Here is a 24,452-nt window from a genome sequence, read left to right as displayed (position 1 = left end):
AGGTAGGTTAGGTCGTCGAAAAACAATTAATTCTTGAAAACTTGGCTTATTAGGCAAATCGGGCCTTGCATAGTAGGCTGAGAAGTGCGTTCTGGCTACTAGGTACGACATATATATATATATATATATATATATATATATATATATATATATATTTATATATATATATATATATATATATATATATATATATATTAAAAATATATATATATATATTTTTACAATAAAAAAAGGGGGGTGGTAGGAAAAGTGAACACTCTTTCGTATTCATAGTTAAATGGCAAGTTTTTCCCGGAATGCTCTGAGTTCCCTTCTTTGAGGCTGTGGGTCCCTATAATTGCACCAGTGGTGGTACCCCTCTATATATATATATATATATATATATATATATATATATATATATATATATATATATATATATATATATATATATGTATATAAATAATAAAGTCTTTAATTACTCATTGAAGATAAGAAAGTTGAGTATATGCCACTTTAACATTACTCTTTAGATAACACGACTGTTAATTAAACAATATTGGACGACGCCAACAAGGGAAATATATCAAATCGAAAAGAAGTCACGAACAAAAAATATCAAACAACACACATAAAACGATAAGCATATGGGAGGAAAAGAATTATCATACTGAACAATTTTGAATGAACATTTAGTGCTTAAAATAAAGGTTTTAATTAGATCAGAAGACTCGAAAAATGCTGAAATGCGAATGCTGAGTCAACATTTTTTTACAAACTAACTATTATATATTTTAGATATTTTCCTCTAGCGGTAAGCAGCTCCATATCATATTATGTTACACATCCTTTACTGTTACTTTATCCTTTATCCGGAGACTTTCGGGGACGTGGAGAGGTGGGGGGGGAACTGCTGCATGGGTAACAGCTTCTCCCCCCGTATCAACCTACCCTGGCTTTTCGCCCTGGAGAAGTCACTCCAGATCGATAACCAAAGAGCAACTCCATAGTCGCCTGAGACAGATGGATGGCTACTACTATGTAACTCAAACATATCGATTACTGGTTACATAGACTGAGAGCAGTGATGTTTGGTGTCTTGGTAGGAAATTCGTGAGCCTAATGTTGAGAAGGATGCGCTTGCCTGGAACATTGTTGATTGATTTTGGAAGCGGGTGTGGTAGAAACAGTGGTAGCGATGGAGGCGGTGATGATTGACATGTTGGAGGCAATTGTGTGATGATGGTGGTGGCGGCGGTGATAGATATGATGGGTGGAACAGTGTTGGTGATGGTGGTGGGAACAATGGTGGTAGTGGTGATGGGGGAGAGTGGGGGGGGGCCTAGGGGTGGTGATGATAGTGATGGGGAGAGTGGTGGTGGTGATGATGATGTTGTTGGTAGGGGCAGTGGTGATGTTGACGGTGATTGGGACAGTGGTGGTGATGAGGAGAGCAGTGGTGATGACAATGGTCGCTATAACGGCGTTGGAACCACTGGTGATAAATGTGAAGACAACAGTAGTTGTGCTGGCAAGAACATTGTCGGTGACAACGGTGACATTAGCGACGGTGATAATATCAACAGCAACAGTAATCTTCCCTGTGCAACCTGAAGACATTAGTGTGCAATAAAAACATTATTAAAAGTTCCCGCTCTAATCTTAAGAGGCCTCGTTATCAGCAATAATTAAGCCTCAGTTACTAACGCTCCACCTTCGTTATTATTAGGTTACTTACCAAATTCATAATGAACATGAAAGTATAGACAAAAATCATGCTTAATAATTAACATAAATGTGCTAATTTAATTACAATAATAAATATTGTAGCTCATTAGGGTGTTATTAGTGTGTACGATTCATATCCAACTTTGATCGCCCTTAACACTCCGCTGATCACATTATTAGACTAAATTACTCATTAATCATAATTATCCTTAACGAGCGTTTCACAGAACATGATATAATCTTAACTCGAGCCTTGGAAATGTTATAACATTAAATGTTTCTTAAAATATTACCAAAGGACGAAAAAACAGCAGTTGGGGACTAATCGTAATGAAACTAATGTAATTGATACAATTAATTATAAAGTAAGTCCATCATGGCTAGATTCCACCACCGAGGACAATCTTCCTGTCCAGTCACCACATCGGACATATTGCTTTTTGTCCAGTCACTATACCTGACATAAATATCAAAGTACATTTGCATCAAGAGGTGTTCCTCGCATCTGGTTGAATATTCATTTTGAGTTTCCTTGGTGTCTTGGAATATATTCTTAGCTAAAGTGTACTTTTCTGGTTGATAATAACCTTATTAACCTTCCAGAGCTTGACAGGACTTCAACCCAACACGAAGCCATGAACTAGACACTCTAAATGCTTCCAGCTGCCTAAATAGGTTAAACAGGAAGACTCCTAATTTGACAAGACCAAAGGAATAACTGATAACATGGAGTCATACTAGAAATCACACTAATTAAATGAGTTAGAGAATAGATAAGAGAGGGAAATACCCTAAAAAGCTACTTAATTATTCCTTTCTCATTGAAAAAAAAGGACGCTGCGGGCTTCCTAGCAGGCGGTAAAAACTCTTCAAATAAACGTATATAATAGAAAAAATTGTAATATAAAGACACGTAGCATTATAAGGAAAAGAAAATCAAAATATCTTCTTTAATATCATTAGCTGTATCAGATTGAACCGTTCATCTCACCCGTTGTATCCGGGTGGATCAGTGTAGGTGTATTTCACCCCAGAAGGCAGCAGCTGCAGCATTCATCAAGCAGACGACACAGGAGGCAACGACCATCATGGTCCTGCTGGAATATAAATAGCACCGTCGTTCCTCTACGACCTGTCAACGCACAAGAAATTTCCCTCGGAAAAAATTATGACAGCGTGCAGGTGGCTGAGTACCGCTTAGCGCCATTTTCCTTCGTACTCAACACTTTAATGTGAATGAGGTAATTATTGACCTGCTCTGTGGACAAGGAGAGAGAGAGAGAAAGAGAATGAGAGAGACACAGAAAGAGGGAAAAGAAGGGCCACTGAACATGGGGCCGCCACTGACGGCTGAGCGGACAGAGCTCGGGATTTGTAGTCCTAAGGTTCCGGGTTCGATCCCAGACGAAGGACGAATGAAATGGGCAGATTTTCTTTCACCCTAATGCCTCCGTTCACCTAGCAGTAAATAGGTACCTGGGAGTTAGAGCTATGGGCTGCTTCCTGGGGGTGTGTAACAAAAAGAAGGCCTGGTCGAAGACCGGGCCGCGGAGACCCTAAGCCCCGAAATAATCTTTAAATTGGTAGCCTCAAGAAACCAAAGAACAATTCCGTAGAAAACAACGAAAATAGGAAAAAGGGGAAAATGATTAATATATATAAGAAACAAACCGAAAGCAAATATGTGGGTTGTACATAGAGAAAGAGACGGCAAAACAGAGAAAGGGAAATAAAGCAACAGAGAGGAAAAAATAGAGATGCAGGCAGTTTGTGAATGGTGTTAATTACCTGAAATTAATGTAATTTTCCAGGTTGGCAACTTTGATACACAAATTATAACTGTCGCGAAATAAAATTTTCTCTCCAACTGTAGCTTTGTACCTTGCCACTGTAGCCTCGTACCTTGCCACTGTAGCCTCGTACCTTGCCCCTGTAGCCTTGTACCTTGCCCCTGTAGCCTCGTACCTTGCCCCTGTAGCCTTGTACCCTGCCCCTGTAGCCTCGTACCTTGCCCCTGTAGCCTCGTACCTTGCCCCTGTAGCCTCATACCTTGCCCCTGTAGCCTCGTACCTTGCCACTGTAGTCTTGTACCTTTCCACTGTAGCCTCATACCTTGCCACTGTAGCCTTGTACCTTTCCACTGTAGCCTTGTACCTTGTCACTGTAGTCTCATACCTTGCCCCTGTAGCCTCGTACCTCTCCACTCTAGCCTTGTACCTTGCCCCTGTAGCCTTGTACCTTGTCACTGTAGCCTTGTACCTTTCCACAGTAGCCTCGTACCTTGCCCCTGTAGTCTCGTACCATGGCCGTGTAGCCTTGTACCTTGCCCCTGTAGCCTCATATCTTGTCACTGTAGCCTTGTACCTTTCCACTGTAGCCTGCAAACAAGAACGCAAATTTCACATTTTCAACAAAACATCAAATTTATTTTTAAACCTTCAGTGAACATACATACATTTACTGCACATGATTTACATATTTACTTACATTACAATTTTTTTATTGTGTTAAAGTACTTTACTAAAAAAAAGTATATTCAGAAAATAGCGTTTTTCGTCCACAAAACAGTAGCATCTTATCCACAGGGATTATCTCTGTCTCACGTTAAATTTATTCAATCATGCTACATCAACTTCACAACAACGTCTAAATGGCCTGAAGGGTATTGCCAATAGGGCACCAATCACTACATCAGAGCTGCCAATCCCCAATCAGTTGGACCACCTTCAGGGTGCAGGTGCGGGAGTTGATGAATTTCAATCTGCATACCTAAGTGTATTTCGCCTTTCACCTGACAAACAGTATTGAGAGCGGTTTATGGAGTGTGATATAGAGTGACGGGACACGCTCTATGTCTCTCCAGCTGGTTCAAAAAGCGTGATATAGAGAGTTTGATTCCCTGATCATCTCATACATGCCATGAAACAAGGACGATGTGATCGTATTGGATAATTATATAGGGTAAGTAATGACATGAAAATAAACCAGGAAAACATTTTGGAAGTTGAATGTTCATTTGCTACAAGAACATGATTTTAAGTAAATTCATCACATCAAAGTTCCACAAACATCAATCAGAATGAAAAAGATTTCGAGTATATTGGTCACTTTGTTTAATTATTTCCAGCCTTGCTTTACAACAACACTGTACTAAAAAAATTGTAGTAAGAGACCCCAAGACTTGTCGATGAAAGAACGTGGTAAGCGCAAGGGAGCAGAAACCTGAAACTAAGGCTCCATTTTTCTGATATATGGTTTGGTCATCGTATCTTCAGCCACGTTATTGTGACTCATTGTAGGTTTGAACGATTGTGGCTGTTTAATAGCATACAATCATGACACTTTTCGTATCATGAAAACGTGATGGAAATTTGAGCGGCATGAAAGTCAAACGTGGAATGAAAAGACATGTTTTAAACAGGTTTTTAACCAGTTCTCACGATAGGTTTTCTCCTCTCTACTTGCCTTTCGATTTTTTTTTAAAGTTCCCTCTTCTCTTTCTCTCGTCATTTTTGTGTCTGTTTTTTCTCGTTTTCGTCTTTCGCCTCTTTCTCCCTTCTCTCATTTCCGTTAATCTTTCTGATTATCTCACCTTCCTTGTCATTTCCTCTCATTCCTCCTAAAGCTTCCTCTTTCTTTTTCTTTCTTGGTGCCAAGACCAACCAAGCCCCACAGTGCCTCCTTTCTCTCTTCTCAACGCTTCCTTCCTCCCCTCATCACCTCCTCCTCCTCTCTTCTTCCCCCACAATATAGTCTTCCCTTCCCCCACAGCGCATTCGGACGAGTCCCACAACGGCTTAAACTCCCCAAAATGCTTGCCACCCTCTCCAAGCGATGTTTCAATTCATTATTCACAAAACGCCTCACTTCCTCCCTTCATAGAGCCCACAGCATCGTTCCCTTCCCCCCCCCCCCCACAACCCCCACCAACCTCCTCTCACTCCATACCTCAGTGTCGGCCACCCACACAATCTCTTCTCTCTTATAGAATCTTCCTTCCCCACTATGAGAAGAGGTTAAGGTGCAAGTTCCTCACGCTTTGATAGACAAGGATTGAAGGAGACATGATCACTTCGTGAGAGGTTCTCAGAGGAATTATAAAGATAGAATTGATGTTAAAAATTGATAACATGTCTTGGTGAAGGAGCCAGGAGCTAACAGGTCGATCTTGCAAACACAAACACAAATACTAAATACACACACACGCACACACACACACACACACACACACACACACACACACACACACACACACACACACACACACACACACACACACACACACACACAAACACACACACAGGGGCCTCGTAGCCTGGTGGATAGCGCGCAGGACTCGTAATTCTGTGGCGCGGGTTCAATTCCCGCACGAGGCAGAAACAAATGGGCAAAGTTTCTTTCACCCTAAGTGCCCCTGTTACCTAGCAGTAAAAAGGTACAGGGAGTTAGTCAGCTGTCACGGGCTGCTTCCTGGGGTGTGTGTGTGTGTGCGGTGTGGAAAAAAAAAAAGTAGTTAGTAAACAGTTGATTGACAGTTGAGAGGCGGGCCGAAAGAGCAAAGCTCAACCCCCGCAAAAACACAACTAGTAAACACAACTAGTAAACACACACACACACACACACACACACACACACACACACACACACACACACACACACACACACACACACACACACACACACACACACACACACACACAGGCCTGAGGAAGACCTAAGCCCTCCACCCCCCACTCCACCTCCCCCTGAACCCCTGGCAACTACCTCACAGGAGGATGAGCCTACCCAAGTAGCAATGACCATAGAACAACCTCCAACACTTGTAGGGAGTGTGGGTGAAATTGGATATAAGAAAGTGAGCTTCAAGGTAATGTACTCAAACACTGATGGGATTAGCAATAAAGCAAGTGAACTGGCAGAAAGGGTGCAAGAAGAAAACCCTGATGTAATAGGACTAACAGAAACAAAATTGTCAGGAGTCATAACAGATGCTGTGTTTCCAAAGGACTACTATATAGTAAGGAAAGAGAGGGAAGGGAGAGGAGGTGGAGGAGTGGCCCTGCTGATAAGGAAGGACTGGTGTTTTGATGAGATGGATATTACGGGCTGTGACGGATTCAGAGATTACATAACAGGAACTATAACAATGGGTGGACCTAAGATAATAGCGGCAGTCATTTACAACCCTCCCCTAAATGACAGAAGACGTAGACAGGAGTTTGATAGGAACAACATGGCAACCATTAATATAATAGAGAGAGCAGCTTCAGTTGCCTGCAGGAATGGCTCAAAACTCTTAATCATGGGTGATTTCAACCATGGAAAGATAGACTGGGAGAATGGGGACCCACATGGTGGTGCAGATACGTGGCGAGCTAAACTCTTGGAAGTGGCAACAAGGAACTTTCTGAGCCAGCATGTCAAGGAACCCACAAGAGTGAGAGGCAATGATGAACCAGCTAGACTCGACTTGATATTCACCCTGAATGAGTCAGAAATAAGGCAAGTCAAAGTTGAAGCCCCCATTGGAATGAGTGACCACAGTGTACTGACCTTTGAGTACTTGGTGGAGGTAGGGATAACCTATCCAAGGATGGGAGTGGAGGGGAAAAGACTGAATTACCGAAGAGGAAAATATGACGAGATGAGGAACTTCCTCAGGGGAATACCATGGGAAACAGAACTTAGAGACAAGAATGTGCAGGTCATGATGGATTTTGTCACCCAAAAGTGCCAGGAAGCTGCAGACAGGTTTATCCCCGTCCAAAAGGAGAAAAACGAAAAACAACAGAAAAACCCATGGTTCAACCAGGAATGTAAGGTAGCGAAACAACTGAGTAAAAGAACATGGAGAAACTACAGAAATAACAGAACACCAGAGAGCAGGGAGAGATACCAGAGGGCCAGAAATGAGTACATCAGAGTGAGGAGGGAAGCAGAGAGACAGTTTGAAAATGACATCGCGAGTAAAGCCAAGACCCAACCAAAGCTGCTCCACAGCCACATCAGGAGGAAAACAGCAGTGAAGGAACAAGTGATGAAGCTGCGGAAAGGGGAGAACAGATACACAGAGAATGACAAGGAGGTGTGTGAAGAACTTAACAAGAGATTCCAGGAGGTTTTCACAATAGAACAAGGAGAAGCCCCTGCACTAAATGAGGAGGCGGCAAACCAAGCAACCTTGGAGGAATTTGACCTCACCAGTGATGAGGTCAAAAGGTGTCTGCTGGAGCTGGATGTGACAAAGGCTGTTGGGCCTGATAGAATCTCACCATGGATACTAAAGGAAGGTGCAGAAGCACTAAGTGTGCCACTCTCTATGGTGTATAACAGGTCACTGGAAACAGGAGACTTACCAGAAAGTTGGAAGACAGCTAACGTGGTCCCAATATACAAAAAGGGTGACAGGCAAGAGGCACTGAATTACAGGCCAGTTTCCTTAACTTGTATACCATGCAAGGTGATGGAGAAGATCGTGAGGAAAAGGCTCGTAGAGCATCTGGAGGGAAATAACTTTGTAACGCACCACCAACATGTGTTCAGAGATGGTAAATCGTGCCTCACAGGTTTAATAGAATTTTATGACCAGGCAACGAAAATTAGGCAGGAAAGAGAAGGGTGGGCCGACTGCATTTTCCTGGATTGCCAAAAAGCCTTTGACACAGTACCCCATTAAAGGCTCCTAAAAGAGTTGGAGCAACAGGCAGGAGTAAAAGGGAAGGTGCTCCAGTGGATAAGGGAGTACTTAATCAACTGGAAACAGCGAGTAACGGTGAGAGGGGAGACATCAGAGTGGCGAGATGTCACCAGCGGAGACCCACAGGGCTCAGTACTTCGACCCATCCTGTTTCTAATATATGTGAACGATCTTCCAGAGGGTATAGACTAATTCCTCTCGATGTTTGCTGATGATGCAAAAATTATGAGAAGAATCAAGACGGATGAAGATAGACAGAGACTACAGGATGACCTGGATAAACTGGAGGAATGGTCTAGAAAATGGCTGCAAAAGTTCAACTCGGGAAAGTGTAAGGTGATGAAATTAGGCGAAGGGAGCAGGAGGCTGAACACAAGGTATCATCTGGGAGGTGAAATCCTGCAAGAGTCAAATAGAGAGGAGGATCTGGGGGTTGATATCACACCGAACCGGTCCCCAGAGGCCCACATCAAAAGAATATCATCAGCGGCATATGCTAGACTGGCCAACATAAGAACTGCCTTCAGAAACTTGTGTAAGGAATCTTTCAGAACCCTGTATACCACTTATGTAAGACCAATCCTGGAGTATGCAGCTCCAGCCTGGAGTCCATACCTAGTTAAGCACAAGACAAAGTTAGAGAAGATTCAGCGGTATGCCACCAGGCTCGTCCCGGAACTGAGAGGATTGAGCTACGACGAAAGGCTAAAGGAGCTGAACCTCACATCCCTGGAAAACAGAAGAGTAAGGGGAGATATGATAACCACCTACAAAATTCTCAGGGGAATTGACAGGGTGGACAAACACAAACTCTTCAGCACGGGTGGGACACGAACAAGGGGACACAGGTGGAAATTTAGTACCCAGATGAGCCACAGAGACGTTAGAAAGAATTTTTTCAGTGTCAGAGTAGTTAATAAATGGAATGCACTAGGAAGTGATGTGGTGGAGGCTGACTCCATACACAGTTTCAAATGTAGATATGATAGAGCCCAATAGGCTCAGGAATCTGTACACCAGTTGATTGACACTTGAGAGGCGGGACCAAAGAGCCAAAGCTCAACCCCCGCAAGCACAATTAGGTGAGTACAATTAAGTGAGTACACACACACACACACACACACACACACACACACACACACACACACACACACACACACACACACACACACACACACACACACACACACACACACACACAAACACACACACACACACACAGAAAGAGTGTGCAGGAGCACTTTGCCTACCACTCTCCATTGTGTATAGTAGGTCACTGGAAACGGGAGACCTACCAGAAATATGGAAGACTGCTAATGTAGTACCAATATACAAAAAGGGTGACAGACAAGAGGCACTGAACTACAGGCCAGTGTCCTTAACTTGTATACCATGCAAGGTGATGGAGAAGATTGTGAGAAAAAACCTAGTAACACATCTGGAGAGAAGAGACTTCGTGATAACCCATCAACATGGGTTCAGGGAGGGTAAATCTTACCTTACAGGCTTGATAGAATTTTACGATCAGGTGACAAAGATTAAGCAAGAAAGAGAAGAATGGGCAGACTGCATTTTTTTGGACTGTCAGAAAGCCTTTGACACAGTACCCCATAAAAGGTTGATGCATAAGCTGGAGAAACAGGCAGGAGTAACTAGTAGGGCGCTCCAGTGGATAAGGGAGTACCTAAGCAATAGGAAGCAAAGAGTTACAGTGAGAGGTGAGACCTCAGAATAGCGTGAAGTCACCAGTGGAGTCCCACAGGGCTCTGTGCTTGGACCTACCCTGTTTCTGATATACGTAAATGATCTCCCAGAGGGTATAGACTCATTCCTCTCAATGTTTGCTGACGACGCCAAAATTATGAGAAGGATTAAGACAGAGGAGGACAGCTTGAGGCGTCAAGAAGACCTGAACAAGTTGGAGGAATGGTCGAACAAATGGCTGTTAGAGTTTAACCCAAGCAAATGTAATGTAATGAAGATAGGGGTAGGAAGCAGGAGACCAGATACAAGGTATCATTTGGGAGATGAGATACTTAAAGAGTCAGAGAGAGAGAGAGAGACCTGGGGGTTGATATCACGCCAGACCTGTCCCCTGAAGCTCATATCAAGAGGATAACATCAGCAGCATATGCCAGGTTGGCTAACATAAGAACGGCCTTTAGAAACTTGTGTAAGGAATCTTTCAGAACATTTTATACCACATATGTCAGACCAATCCTGGAGTATGCGGCTCCAGCATGGAGTCCATATCTAGTCAAGCATAAGACTAAACTGGAAAAGGTTCAAAGGTTTGCCACCAGACTAGTACCCGAGCTGAGTGGTATGAGCTACGAGGAAAGACTACGGGAATTAAACCTCACTTCATTGGAAGACAGAAGAGTTAGGGGGGACATGATCACCACATTCAAGATTCTCAAGGGAATCGACAGAGTTGATAAAGACAGGCTATTTAACACAAGGGGCACACGCACTAGGGGACACAGGTGGAAACTGAGCGTCCAAATGAGCCACAGAGATATTAGAAAGAACTTTTTTAGCGTCAGAGTGGTTGACAAATGGAATGCATTAGGAAGTGATGTGGTGGAGGCTGACTCCATACACAGTTTCAAGTGTAGATATGATAGAGCCCGATAGGCTCAGGAACCTGTACACCTGTTGATTGACGGTTGACAGGCGGGACCAAAGAGCCAGAGCTCAACCCCTGCAAGCACAACTAGGTAAGTACAACTAGGTGAGTACACACACACACACACACACACACACACACACACACACACACACACACACACACACACACACACACACACACGCACACACACGCGGTAGGGTAGGGTCACATTGTTGATGCGCTCCTAGAAAAAGTATTCATAACTCGTGACATCTGAGTGATACCGAGGAAAACCATTACCGAACTGTGTTACGAAGTGTAACACTCCAGACAGGAAATAGTTGTTTCAGTGACTGTGTCTGATAGTGCACAGTAGCAAGTAATCAAGGAGTACGACATCATGTCACGGAGGAAACCTGGCGCCTGGCAGCGGTGCGAGCACAAATAAGGCCTACAGAACGCGGATTTCTCCATAAACTCACCTACTGTGCCCTTGGGGGTTGAAGTGGCCGGTAAGTGTAAGTCTCTTGTGTCAATCTAACGGTGTACAGTGTTGATTTAGTATAAAACTTAGGCTTGGATATAAGATAAATTAACTCAAACGAATCTCGAGAAATATACAGCTCATTTGGGACTAGTTTTTCACACATAGGTGAGAAAGTAGTCCTTCACTAATTGAGAAAGTAGTCGCCACCAGAACCCTCCCCCCCCCGCCCCCACACGTTCCCACCCTCCCTCACTTGTATCCCTCTGCCTCACACACACACACACCATACCGAACTCCCCCCCCACCCCAATATACCCAGCCACCAGCTACCCCAGGTCCCTTCGCCTCACCCTCCAGCACTGTCCATCCCACCACCCCTCCCCTCTCCCCCTCTTTCCCTCACCATAACCCCTTCAAAACATACACATACACACACAGGCTACCACCAACTCCTCACCTCAAGACATTGAGTCACCACTCCGTCTCAAACAGCACACACACACACACACACATGTATCACAAACAGGATTTGATACCTAGGGGATAGATTTTACCATACTACTATCAGCCACCCTCCTCCTCTTCCTCTCTCTTCTCACTCTCCCAATCTCTCTCTCTCTCTCTCTCTCTCTCTCTCTCTCTCTCTCTCTCTCTCTCTCTCTCTCTCTCTCTCTCTCTCTCTCTCTCTCTCTCTCTCTCTCTCTCTCTCTCTTGCTCTCCCATCTCTCTCTCTCTTGCTCTCCCATCTCTCTCTCTCTCTTGCTCTCCCATCTCTCTCTCTCTTGCTCTCCCATCTCTCTCTCTCTTGCTCTCCCATCTCTCTCTCTCTTGCTCTCCCATCTCTCTCTCTCTCTCACTCTCTCTCTCTCTCTCTCTCTCTCTCTCTCTCTCTCTCTCTCTCTCTCTCTCTCTCTCTCTCTCTGTCTCTCTCTCTCTCTCTCTCTCTCTCTCTCTCTCTCTCTCTCTCTCTCTCTCTCTCTCTCTCTCTCTCTCTCTCTCTCTCTCTCTCTCTCTCTCTCTGACCCCCTCCTGGCAAACCCTATCAAGACATAGTAAGAACAGGGACAAACATGGCAGCGGGGGACTTCTAAGAGAACAGGGAAAAGTCAATGTGACCAAATGATGGAAGTGTTTGCCCAGGTTTTGGAGGATATCAGAAGGGAGATGCAGGATATGAATAATACAATAAGCAACCTGCAAAGCGAGCTGGTAGCAGCAAAAGAGGAGATTAAAACACTTAAAGAGAACAATACCGAGACAGAGGCTCAGATAATCATCCAAAGAGAAGATGAAAATGGTACTTTGGAAGGGACTGCCATAGTACAAGCAACATTTGCGGAAATGCTAAAAAAGAACAAGGAAGTAATGTCCGCAGAGGGAGGTAGCCATGAAAGAAGCCACCTCACAGGAGGCAGTAAAGGCCACTAGTCAGCTGCTGGAAAGAAAAAGATCAGTGGTAGCTGTGGGTATTAAAGAGCAGGAAGGCTCTAATAGGACAGAATGGAATGATAAGGACAGAGCAGCAGCGAATGAAATACTAAGGAGGCTCGAGATGGAAGGGACTGAACATAGAATTGAGAAGGTTTTCAGGATGGGCTGGTACAACAAGGACAGAGACCGTGTGTTAAAGATAGTGTTTGCAAACAAGGCCACAAAGGAGAAGTGTGTGCCTGTGTGTGTATGTGTATGTATCAGTAAGTAGCCTGTGTGTGTATGTGTATGTATCAGATACAACAGAGCTAGGAACGATTACATTAACATAAGACGAACATCGGAAAGGGACTATGAGAACGATATTGCAATCAAAGCGAAAAAACAACCTAAGTTACTACACAGTCATATAAGAAGAAAAATGTCGGTGAACGACCAAGTGACAAGACTAAGGAAGACAGAGGGGGGCATATACTGAAAGTGACAAGGAAATCTGCGAGGCACTGAATGCCAGATTCCATGGAGTGTTCACTACCGAGCCTGAGCAGCTCCCATTGTTGGAAGGGGTTACCCTAGATGAAAGACTATCAGATATAGAGGTGACAGCAGAGGAGGTAATGAAACAGTTGACAACTCTAGATGCAACTAAAGCAGTTGGACCAGACAAAGTATCACCGTGGATACTAAAAGAAGCAGCACAGGCCCTCAGCGTGCCTCTGGCAATGATCTTTAATGAGTCACTTAGGTCAGGAGAATTACCCAGTTGCTGGAAGAAGGCAAATGTCGTGCCGATCTTCAAGAAAGGTGATAGGGAGGAGGCACTTGACTATAGACCTGTATCACTGACAAGCATCCCCTGTAAAATACGGTAAAGAATAATTAGGCTACGACTGGTTGCACACCTGGAGAACATTAGGTTTGTGAACAAACATCAACATGGGTTCTGGACAGGGAAATCGTTCCTAACAAACCTTCTGGAATTCTATGATAAAATAACGAGGATAAGACAGGACAGAAATGGTTGGGCAGACTGCATATTTCTGGACTGCCAAAAAGCCTTTGATACAGTACCGCACATAAGACTGCTGTTCAAGCTCGAGAGGTAGGCGGGGGTGGGGGGAAAGGTCCTAGCATGGATAAGGAACTACCTAACAGGAAGGAGCCAAAGAGTTATGGTAAGGGGCGAGAAGTCGGACTGGCGAACAGTAACAAGTTGAGTACCACAAGGATCGGTTCTGGGACCAATTCTATTTCTTGTATATGTTAACGACATGTTTACAGGCGTAGAGTCCTACATGTCGATGTTTGCGGATGACGCAAAGTTGATGAGAAGAGTTGTGACAGATGAGGATTGCAGGATCCTCCAAGAGGACCTGAACAGGTTGCAGAGATGGTCAGAGAAATGGCTACTGGAATTCAACACGAGCAAATGTAAAGTTATGGAAATGGGACTAGGAGATAGGAGACCAAAGGGACAGTACGCAATGAAGGGGAACAGCCTACCTGTGACGACGCGTGAAAGAGACCTGGGGGTGGACGTAACACCTAATCTATCTCCTGAGGCACACATAAATAGGATAATGACAGCAGCGTACTCTACACTGGCAAAAGTTAGAACATCATTCAGAAACCTAAGTAAGGAGGCATTTAGGGCGCTTTACACTGCCTACGTGAGGCCAGTCTTAGAGTATGCCGCCTCATCAAGGAGTCCCCATCTGAAGAAGCATATAATGAAACTGGAAAAGGTTCAGAGGTTTGCAACGAGACTCGTCCCAGAGCTACGAGGGATGGAGTATGAGGAGCGCCTGAGGGAACTGTGCCTTACGACACTAGAAAGAAGAAGGGAGAGGGCGGGACATGATAGGAAAGTATAAGATACTCAGATGGATTGACAGAGTGGACATAGACGAAATGTTCACACGGAATAGTAACAGAACGAGGGGACATGGATGGAAGCTTGGAACTCAGATGAGTCACAGAGATGTTAGGAAGTTTTCTTTTAGCGTGAGAGTAGTGGGAAAATGGAATGCACTTCAGGAACAGGTTGTGGAAGCAAATACTATTCATAATTTTAAAACCAGGTATGATAGGGAAAGGGGACAGGAGTCATTGCTGTAAACAACCGATACTCGAAAGGCGGGATCCAAGAGTCAATGCTCGATCCTACAGACACAACTAGGTGAGTACAACTAGGTGAGTACACACACACACACACAAAATTATGAGAAGGATTAAGACAGAGGAGGGCAGCTTGAGGCTTCAAGAAGACCTGGACAAGTTGCAGGAATGGTCGAACAAATGGCTGTTAGAGTTTAACCCAAGCAAATGTAATGTAATGAAGATAGGGGTAGGAAGCAGGAGACCAGATACAAGGTATCACTTGGGAGATGAAATACTTCAAGAGTCAGAGAGAGAGAAAGACCTGGGGGTTGATATCACGCCAGACCTGTCCCCTGAAGCTCATATCAAGAGGATAACATCACCAGCATATGCCAGGTTGGCTAACATAAGAACGGCCTTTAGAAACTTGTGTAAGGAATCTTTCAGAACATTATATACCACATATGTCAGACCAATCCTGGAGTATGCGGCTCCAGCATGGAGTCCATATCTAGTCAAGCATAAGACTAAACTGGAAAAGGTTCAAAGGTTTGTCACCAGACTAGTACCCGAGCTGAGAGGTATGAGCTACGAGGAGAGACTACGGGAATTGAACCTCACTTCGTTGGAAGACAGAAGAGTTAGGGGGACATGATCACCACATTCAAGATCCTCAAGGGAATCGACAGGGTTGATAAAGACAGGCTGTTTAACACAAGAGGCACACGCACTAGGGGACACAGGTGGAAGCTGAGTGCCCAAATGAGCCACAGAGATATTAGAAAGAACTTTTTTAGTGTCAGAGTGGTTGACAAATGGAATGCATTAGGAAGCAATGTGGTGGAGGCTGACTCCATACACAGTTTCAAGTGTAGATATGATAGAGCCCAGTAGGCTCAGGAACCTGTACACCTGTTGATTGACTGTTGAGAGGCGGGACCAAAGAGCCAGAGCTCAACCCCCGCAAGCACAACTAGGTGAGTACAACCTCTCTCTGAACCCTCCCGCACTAATCCACCCCCCACACACCCTCATCATCCCCCTCCCTCACTTCCACCTTCCCCCCATACACTCACACACCTCCTCTCTCTCTCTCTCTCTCTCTTTCTCTCTCTCTCTCTCTCTCTCTCTCTCTCTCTCTCTCTCTCTCTCTCTCTCTCTCTCTCTCTCTCTCTCTCTCTCTCTCTCTCTCTCTCTCTCTCTCTCTCTGTCTCTGTCTCTCTCTCTCTTTCTGTCTCTCTCTCTCCCTCCCCCCTCTCTCTCTGTCTCTCTCTTTCTGTCTCTCTCTCTCTCTCTCTCTCTCTCTCTCTCTCACACACACACACACACACACTCATAGGAAAATCATGGAAGGGATACGAACTCGGGCTGGCAAATGCAGGAGGACAATCGCAGCTGGAACAAACACATAGGATGGAGGGGGGGGGGGGGGGGGACAGGAAGACTGGATGAAGGAAGTACTCCAGCAAATGCGGAATGAATTCAGTGAAGGACTGAGGATAATGAGGGAGACAGTAGCCAACCTGCAAGATGATCTAAGGGCAGCAAATGGGGAGATAAGATGCCTAAAGGAGACTCCTCCACAATACCAGACACAAACCGTACCTCAGAGAGATGAGAATGCTAATGTGGAGGGGACCACCACAACCCAGCTCTCATTTGTTGAAATGCTTAAAAAGAGCCCTGAAGCTAGGTCTGCAGTTAAGAAAGTTGCCATGGAAGTGGCTTCCTCTCAGGAAGCAGCTAGATGTACTAGCCGGCTTTTAGAGAGAAAAAGAGCAGTAGTAGTAGCAGGCATTCAGGAGCAAACAGGGACCAGCCCAAAGGAGCAGAGAGACAAGGACAAAAACGCAGTTACCGAGATCCTTAAAGAGGTAAGGATGGAGGGAACTGACCAAAATGTTGAAAAGGTTTTTAGGCTTGGAAAGTTCAACAAGGACAGGGACCGAATGATAAAGGTGGTATTCATGAGCGAAATCATGAAAGAGGAACTGTTAGCAAGGAAGAGCGGTCTAGCAAATGTTCCGAAGCTCAAAAAAGTATTCCTGCAGAGGGATATGACAAGGGAAGAGAGAATACAATCAGCAGACCGGAGGAACGAGCGCAGGGAAAGAGAAAGGATTCAGAGTACCACAACTCGGAACCCTACAATCCCAGAGGGAAGTGGAGAACCCTTCTCAAACAGTGCAACAGCCACAGGGATTGGGGCACCACCCCCACATTCTACCCAACAGACATCCAACCTGCCCCATCCCCTGTCAGCCCCCCCACTAAGTACCCACCCAGGGCACGCTCCACCCACCCACCCCCCTCCTCCCACTCACCCCCTCCTTCCACTCACCCCTCTTCCCAGGACTTTCCTTCTCCCCCATCCCCCAAGCCCTCCCTTCTCCCACATGCCTTCCCGTCTCTCCCACCCCCAAGCCCTCCCTTCTCCCCTGCCCCCCTAAGCCCCCCACTCTACCCCACCCCACCTAAGTCTTCCCCTCTCCCCCACTCCCCTAAACCCTCCCCTCTTCCTCACCGACCTCAGCCCTCCTTTTTCCCCCATGCCCCCCAAGCCCTCCACCTTCTTCTCCTCCCCCCCCAAGCACCCCCATCTCCCCTATCCCACAAAGCCTCTCCTCACCCCATGCTTCCCCAACCCTCCCTCTCTCACCCCCCCAACCCTCCCCCCTCTCACTCTCCCCCCCAACCCTCACCCTCTCACTCTCCCCCCCCTACCCTCCCCCTCTTACCCACCCCCTTACCCTCCCCCTCTCCCCCACCCCCCCCAAGCCCTCCCTCCTCCAGCATTCTCACCGTGCCAGGTCCCCCCAGCTCCCACTCACCCCAGATCCCAAAGGTCCCCCCGAGATGAGAAGCAGAAGAGAGTCAGTTTCAGGGTGATGTACTCGAACATAGATGGGATCACAAGCAAGATAAGTGAACTAAGGGAAAGAGCACAAGAAGTGAACCCAGATGTAATCGGACTCACTGAAACAAAACTCTCTGGAATCATAACGAATGCCGTGTTTCCCCAGGAGTACACAGTAATAAGGAAAAAGAGGGAAGGTAGGGGAGGAGGCGAAGTGGCCCTACTCATGAGAAAGGAATGGAGTTTAAAGGAGATGGCCATCCCGGGCTGTGAGGAGTTCAGAGACTACATAGCAGGCACCATGACAATGGGAGGACCAAGAATAGTATTAGCACTAATATACAACCCTCCATCAAATGACAGAAGATCCAGTCAAGAGTATGAAAACAACAACATGGCAGTTAACAGTATAATTGAGAGGACAGCCTCTGCTGCCTGTAGAAATAGATCCCACCTGCTCATCATGGGCGACTTCAATCACGGAAGGATTGACTGGGAGAACAAGGAACCGCATGGAGGCGAGGATACGTGGAGAGTCAAACTATTGGAAGTGGTGACAAGAAACTTTAACCCAGCATGTCGGAGAACCCACAAGGATGAGGGGCAATGACGAACCAGCGAGACTCGACCTAGTCTTCACTCTGAACGACTCCGACATAAGAGAAATCGGTTTTGAGGACCCAGTAGGAATGAGCGACCACAGTGTACTGGTGTTTGAGTACTTGATTGAAGAAGGGTTATTGAACTGGAGAAGGGATACCAAAACCAAAAGGTTAGCATACCGAAAGGGAAACTATGAGGGGATAAGAAAATTCCTAACAGATATAGCATGGGAAACAGAGCTCAGAGGAAAGACGGGCCAAGATATGATGGATTACATCACGCAGAAGTGCAAGGATGCAGCAAACAAGTTTGTCCCAGTCCAAAAGGAAAACAGAGAAATGAAAATGAGAAACCCATGGTTTATTCAGAGATGTAGGCTAGCTAAGCAGCAAAGTAAAAGGGCATGGAGAAACTATAGGAATAACAGAACACTGGAGAGCAGAGAAAGATACCTGGATGCCAAGAATGAATATGTCAGGATGAGAAGAGAGGCAGAAAGACAATACGAAAATGACATCGCAAGCAAGGCAAAGACTAAGCCTTAATTGCTGCATAGCCACATCAGGAGAAAACAACAGTGAAGGAACAGGTTATGAAATTAAGGATAGGGGCGGAAGGATTCACTACAAATGACAAGGAAGTGTGTGAGGAATTAAATAAGAAATTCCAGGAGGTCTTCACCTTAGAGCAAGAAGAAATATCAGAGGTAAGAGAGGGAATAGCTAACCAGGAACCACTGGAAGACTTTGAGATTTCCAGCAGGGAGTAAGGAAGTGTTTACTAGAGTTGGATGTGACAAAGGCTATAGGCCCAGATGGAATCTCCCCTTGGGTTCTAAAGGAAGGAGCAAGAGAACTGTGCCTACCACTCTCCATAGTATATAACAAATCACTGGTAACAGGCGAACTGGCAGATATTTGGAAAGCAGCTAACGTAGTCCCAATATACAAGAAAGGGGATAGACAGGAGGCACTGAACTACAGGCCAGTGTCCCTAACCTGCATACCATGCAAGCTGATGGAGAAGATTGTGCGAAAAAAACTAGTGGAGCATCTGGAGCGAAGGAACTTGGTAACAAATCATCAACATGGGTTCAGGGATGGCAGGTCCTGCCTTACAGGGTTACTTGAATTCTACGACCAGGCAACAAAAATAAGGCAAGAAAGAGAAGGGTGGGCAGACTGCATATTTTTGGATTGTCAGAAAGCCTTTGATACAGTGCCACACAAGAGGCTAGTGCGAAAGCTCGAGATGCAGGCTGGAGTGAAAGGGAAGGTACTCCGGTGGATAGAGGAGTACCTAAGCAACAGGAGACAACGAGTCTGTGTGAGGGATGAGGTCTCAGATTGGCGAGACGTTACAAGTGGAGTCCCGCAGGGGTCAGTCCTTGGACCTATACTGTTTCTGGTATATGCAAATGATCTTCCAGAGGGTATAGATTCGTTCCTCTCAATGTTTGCCGACGATGCAAAAATTATGAGGAGGATTGAAACTGAGGACGATAGTAGGAGGCTACAAGATGACCTAGACAGACTGAGTAAATGGTCCAACAAATGGCTGTTGAAGTTCAATCCGAGTAAACGCAAAGTAATGAAACTAGGCAGTGGAAACAGGCCAGACACAGGATACAGAATAGGAGATGAAGTACTTAATAAAACGGACAGAGAGAAAGATCTAGGAGTTGATATCACACCAAACCTGTCTCATGAAGCCCACATAAAGAGAATAACGTCTGCGGCATATGCGAGGCTGGCTAACATCAGAACAGCGTTCAGGAACCTGTGTAAGGAATCATTCAGAATCTTGTACACCACATATGTAAGACCAATCCTGGAGTATGCGGCCCCAGCATGGAGCCTGTATCTTGTCAAGCACAAGACGAAGCTGGAAAAAGTCCAAAGGTATGCCACTAGGCTAGTCCCAGAACTAAGAGGCATGAGTTACGAGGAAAGGCTGTGGGAAATGCATCTTACGACGCTATAAGACAGAAGAGTAAACGGAGACCTGATCACAACTGTTACGGACCCGAATCCAGCGTCCGAGCACGGAGCAGTGACGACTGCGCCATCTGTGGGTCAGCTCCCGAAACCCCCTCCAAATGGACGACGACACCTGGTGAGGACGAGGTGTACTGGCCACGAGGGCCAGTTTCCAGTCTTGTTCAGCTCACAACACAGCCGCTGCTGACCTCTGGTGAGGTGGTGCTCAGACGACAACGCCATCTATGGAGTGGATAGGTGGGCGTTTGGGTCTGAGCCTGTAAGTGAGGTGCTTTAGTGTGTCCCTGTTATTGATGACGTGTCTGCTTACAGAGTCGACCTGGTACTGCTGTAATGGAAGTTGAGTCAGTCTACCCAAGGCAGCCATCTCGACACCAAGTGTTTTGCTGCAGCAGCTGTGAGTTGCCTCCCGGATGAACACTGTGGTGTTACCCTGCCTGAGAAGCGGCAGTTGAGGATTGTCATACCCGGGACTGACTGGTGGAGACGATTAACCACTGGGGTATTGTGGACAGGAGAGTGATCTGTGGTATCACACGAGGCTCCTGACTAGGGCGCTACCCTAGTATCGCTCGTGGAGTGGCCTGACCAGCGTTGCTGATCCGGAACCTGCCAGCTGTCTGCTGGACTTGTGGTTGACGGCCTTCACGGCAGTGCCCCCAGTGGAACTGTGTTTTGGCTGGCCTGTGGCCGGGGTAGACTCAGCTTTTCGAAGGATTCGTCGTGAGGCCACGAGAGCACCGAGAACTTGGCATCGAGAAGATCCAGAGTCTTCGGAAGAAGACGACAGTGTAGATAATACCCCTGTGTAGTGTTTATACCCTCCCCCGAGTAATCTTCTTATATATATTTATTGGTGAAGGTGCTAATTATAATATTAAGTTTTTGCCTTTCTTTCCCTTCCCCTTTTAGTTTACTTGCGTTACTGATCACATCCCTTGAAAGCCACTACTGGCTTGGGGCCGGATACCCTTCCTCTAACGACATCAAAGTAAGAACCCAGTTGCGACCCGAGAGGGCCGTAACAACAACCTACAAAATCTTCAGAGGAATCGACCGGGTAAACAGGGATAAACTATTCAACACTGGTGGGACGCGAACAAGGGGACACAGGTGGAAACTGAGTACCCACATGAGCCACAGAGACGTTAGAAGGAACTTTTTCAGTATCAGAGTAGTTAACGGATGGAATGCATTAGGCAGTGATGTGGTGGAGGCTGACTCCATACACAGTTTCAACTGTAGATATGATAGAGCCCAGTAGGCTCAGGAATCTGTACACCAGTTGATTGACAGTTGAGAGGCGGGACCAAAGAGCCAAAGCTCAACCCCTGCAAGCACAAATACGTGAGTACAAATAGGTGAGTACACACACACACACACACACTAACACACTAACACACATATATATACACATACACACACACACACAAAATGAAAATATATTTAGGATTTTTTTTTAACGACAGTAAGTTAAGAGTGCTCTGATAGGTTAGGTGGGCAGGAAATTGAAATGAAATCGACACACAAAAGTGACGTACTGTTCCGTTTTCTGTTTGAGTCGTCCGGCTTACTCGGCCAGCTTAGAAAAGGAGTGTTTCCATTAACGTTGATATCTAACTTGGGGGTTGAAATCATGCCAGACCTGTCTCCTGCAGCCCATATCAAGAGGATAACATCAGCGGCATATACCAGGCTGGCCAACATACGAACAGCATTCAGAAACTTGTGTAAAGAGTCATTCAGAACTTTGTATACCACATATGGCAGGCCAATCCTGGAGTATGCAACCCCAGCATGGAGTCCATATCTAGTCAAGGATAAGTCTAAACTGGAAAAGGTTCAAAGGTTTGCCACCAGACTAGTACCCGAGCTGAGAGGTATGAGCTACGAGGAGAGACTACTGGAATTATGCCTCACTTCGCTGGAAGACAAAAGAGTTAGGGGGGACTTGATCACCACATTCAAGATTTTGAAGGGAATTGATAGGGTAGATAGAGACAGGCTATTTAACACACGGGGCACACACACAAGTGGACACAGGTGGAAACTGAGTGCCCAAATGAGCCACACAGATATTAAAAAGAACTTTTTTAGTGTCAGATTGGTTGACAAATGGAATGCATTAGGAAGTTATGTGGTGGAGGCTGACTCCATACACAGCTTCAGGTGTAGATAGGATTGAGCCCAATAGGCTCAGGAATCTGTACACCTGTTGATTGACGGTTTGAGAGGCGGTACCAAAGAGCCAGAGCTCAACCCCCGCAAACACAACTAGGTGAGTACAACTAGATGAATATACACACACACACACACACAAGCAGAAATAGGTGAGAACAAATAGGTAAGTACACACACACACACACACACACACACACACACACAGCAGAGTGACGCAGTGGAAGCGTGCTGGGACCATAATCCAGAGGTCCATAGATCGAAACTACGCTCTGCTACAAAATTGTTTTGGAATTACAAATAAAGCAAATGAACTTGGAGAATGGGTACTAGAGGAAAACCCAGACATAATAGCTCTCACAGAAACAAAGCTGACGAAAACAATAACAAATGCAGTGTTCCCACAGGACTATTATGTTATGAGGAAAGAGAGAGAAGGAAGAGGTGGTGGTGGTGCAGCTCTGCTGGTAAGTAATGGCTGGGATTTTGAGGAGTTGGTTGTTCAAGGATGTGAAGGTTTCAGTGACTACATAATAGGAACAATAACAAGTGGAGGGCAAAAAAATTATAGTCGTAGTCATATATAATCCACCAGCAAATGACAGAAGACCCCAGACAGGAATATGATAGAAACAATACGGCCACCATTACAATAATAGAGAGAGCAGCTTCAGTTGCTAGCAGGAATGGATCTGGGGTACTAATCATTGGAGACTTCAACCATGGGAAGATAGATTGGGAGAACAGAGACCTGCATGGAGGACCAGAAAAATAGAGAGCTAAGCTGCTGGACGTAGCAGCAAGAAACTTTCTAAGCCAGCACATCAAGGATCCAACAAGAATGAGAGGTGAAGATGAACCAACAATGCTTGATCTGATATTTACCCTAAATGAGTGGGATATAAGGGAAGTCAAGATGGAAGCACCTTTGGGGATGAGTGATCATAGTGTATTGAACTTTGAGTACCTGGTAGAGCTAGGAATTATCCACCCCGAAAAAGAACTAGGAAACAAAAGGCTGTCATACCGAAAGAGAAATTATGAGATGAGAAGCTTCCTAAGGGAAATACCTTGGGACACAGACCTCTGAACTAAGTATGTACATGATATGATGGACTATGTCACCCAAAAGTGTCAGGAGGCAGTAAGCAGATATATCCCGGCCGAAAAGAAAAAATCCGAGAAGCAAAAGAAGAATCCATGGTATAATTGGGCATATATGAAAGCAAAGAAACTGAACAAAAGGGCGTGGAGGAACTTCCGGAACAACAGAACACCAGAAAGCAGAGTGAGATACCAGAGAACCAGGAATGAGTATGTCAGGGTGAGACGAGAAGCCGAGAAAGGTTATGAAAATGATATAGCAAACAAAGCTAAGACCGAACTAAAGCTACTCCACAGTCACATCAGAAGGAAAACAACAGTCAAAGAACAGGTAGTGAAACTTAGAACAGGCGAGGACAGGTATACAGAGAATGACAAAGAGGTGTGTGATGAACTCAACAAGAGGTTTCAAGAGGTCTTCACAACAGAACAAGGTGAGTTCACTGTGCTAGGAGAAAGGAAAGTAAACCAGGCGGCCTTGGAAGAGTTCGAAATTACGAGAGAGGAGGTCAAGAGACACCTGCTGGATCTGGATGTTAGAAAGGCTGTTGGTCCAGACGGGATCTTGCCATGGGTACTGAAAGAGTGTGCAGAGGCACTTTGCTTGCCACTCTCCATAGTGTATAGTAGGTCACTGGAGACGGGAAACCTACCAGAAATATGGAAGACGGCGAATG

This window comes from Procambarus clarkii, chromosome 21 (assembly GCF_040958095.1).
Source record: "Procambarus clarkii isolate CNS0578487 chromosome 21, FALCON_Pclarkii_2.0, whole genome shotgun sequence".
NCBI lineage: Eukaryota > Metazoa > Arthropoda > Malacostraca > Decapoda > Cambaridae > Procambarus > Procambarus clarkii.
The sequence above is the reverse complement of the archived record's forward strand: the minus strand, read 5'-3'. Positions refer to the sequence as shown.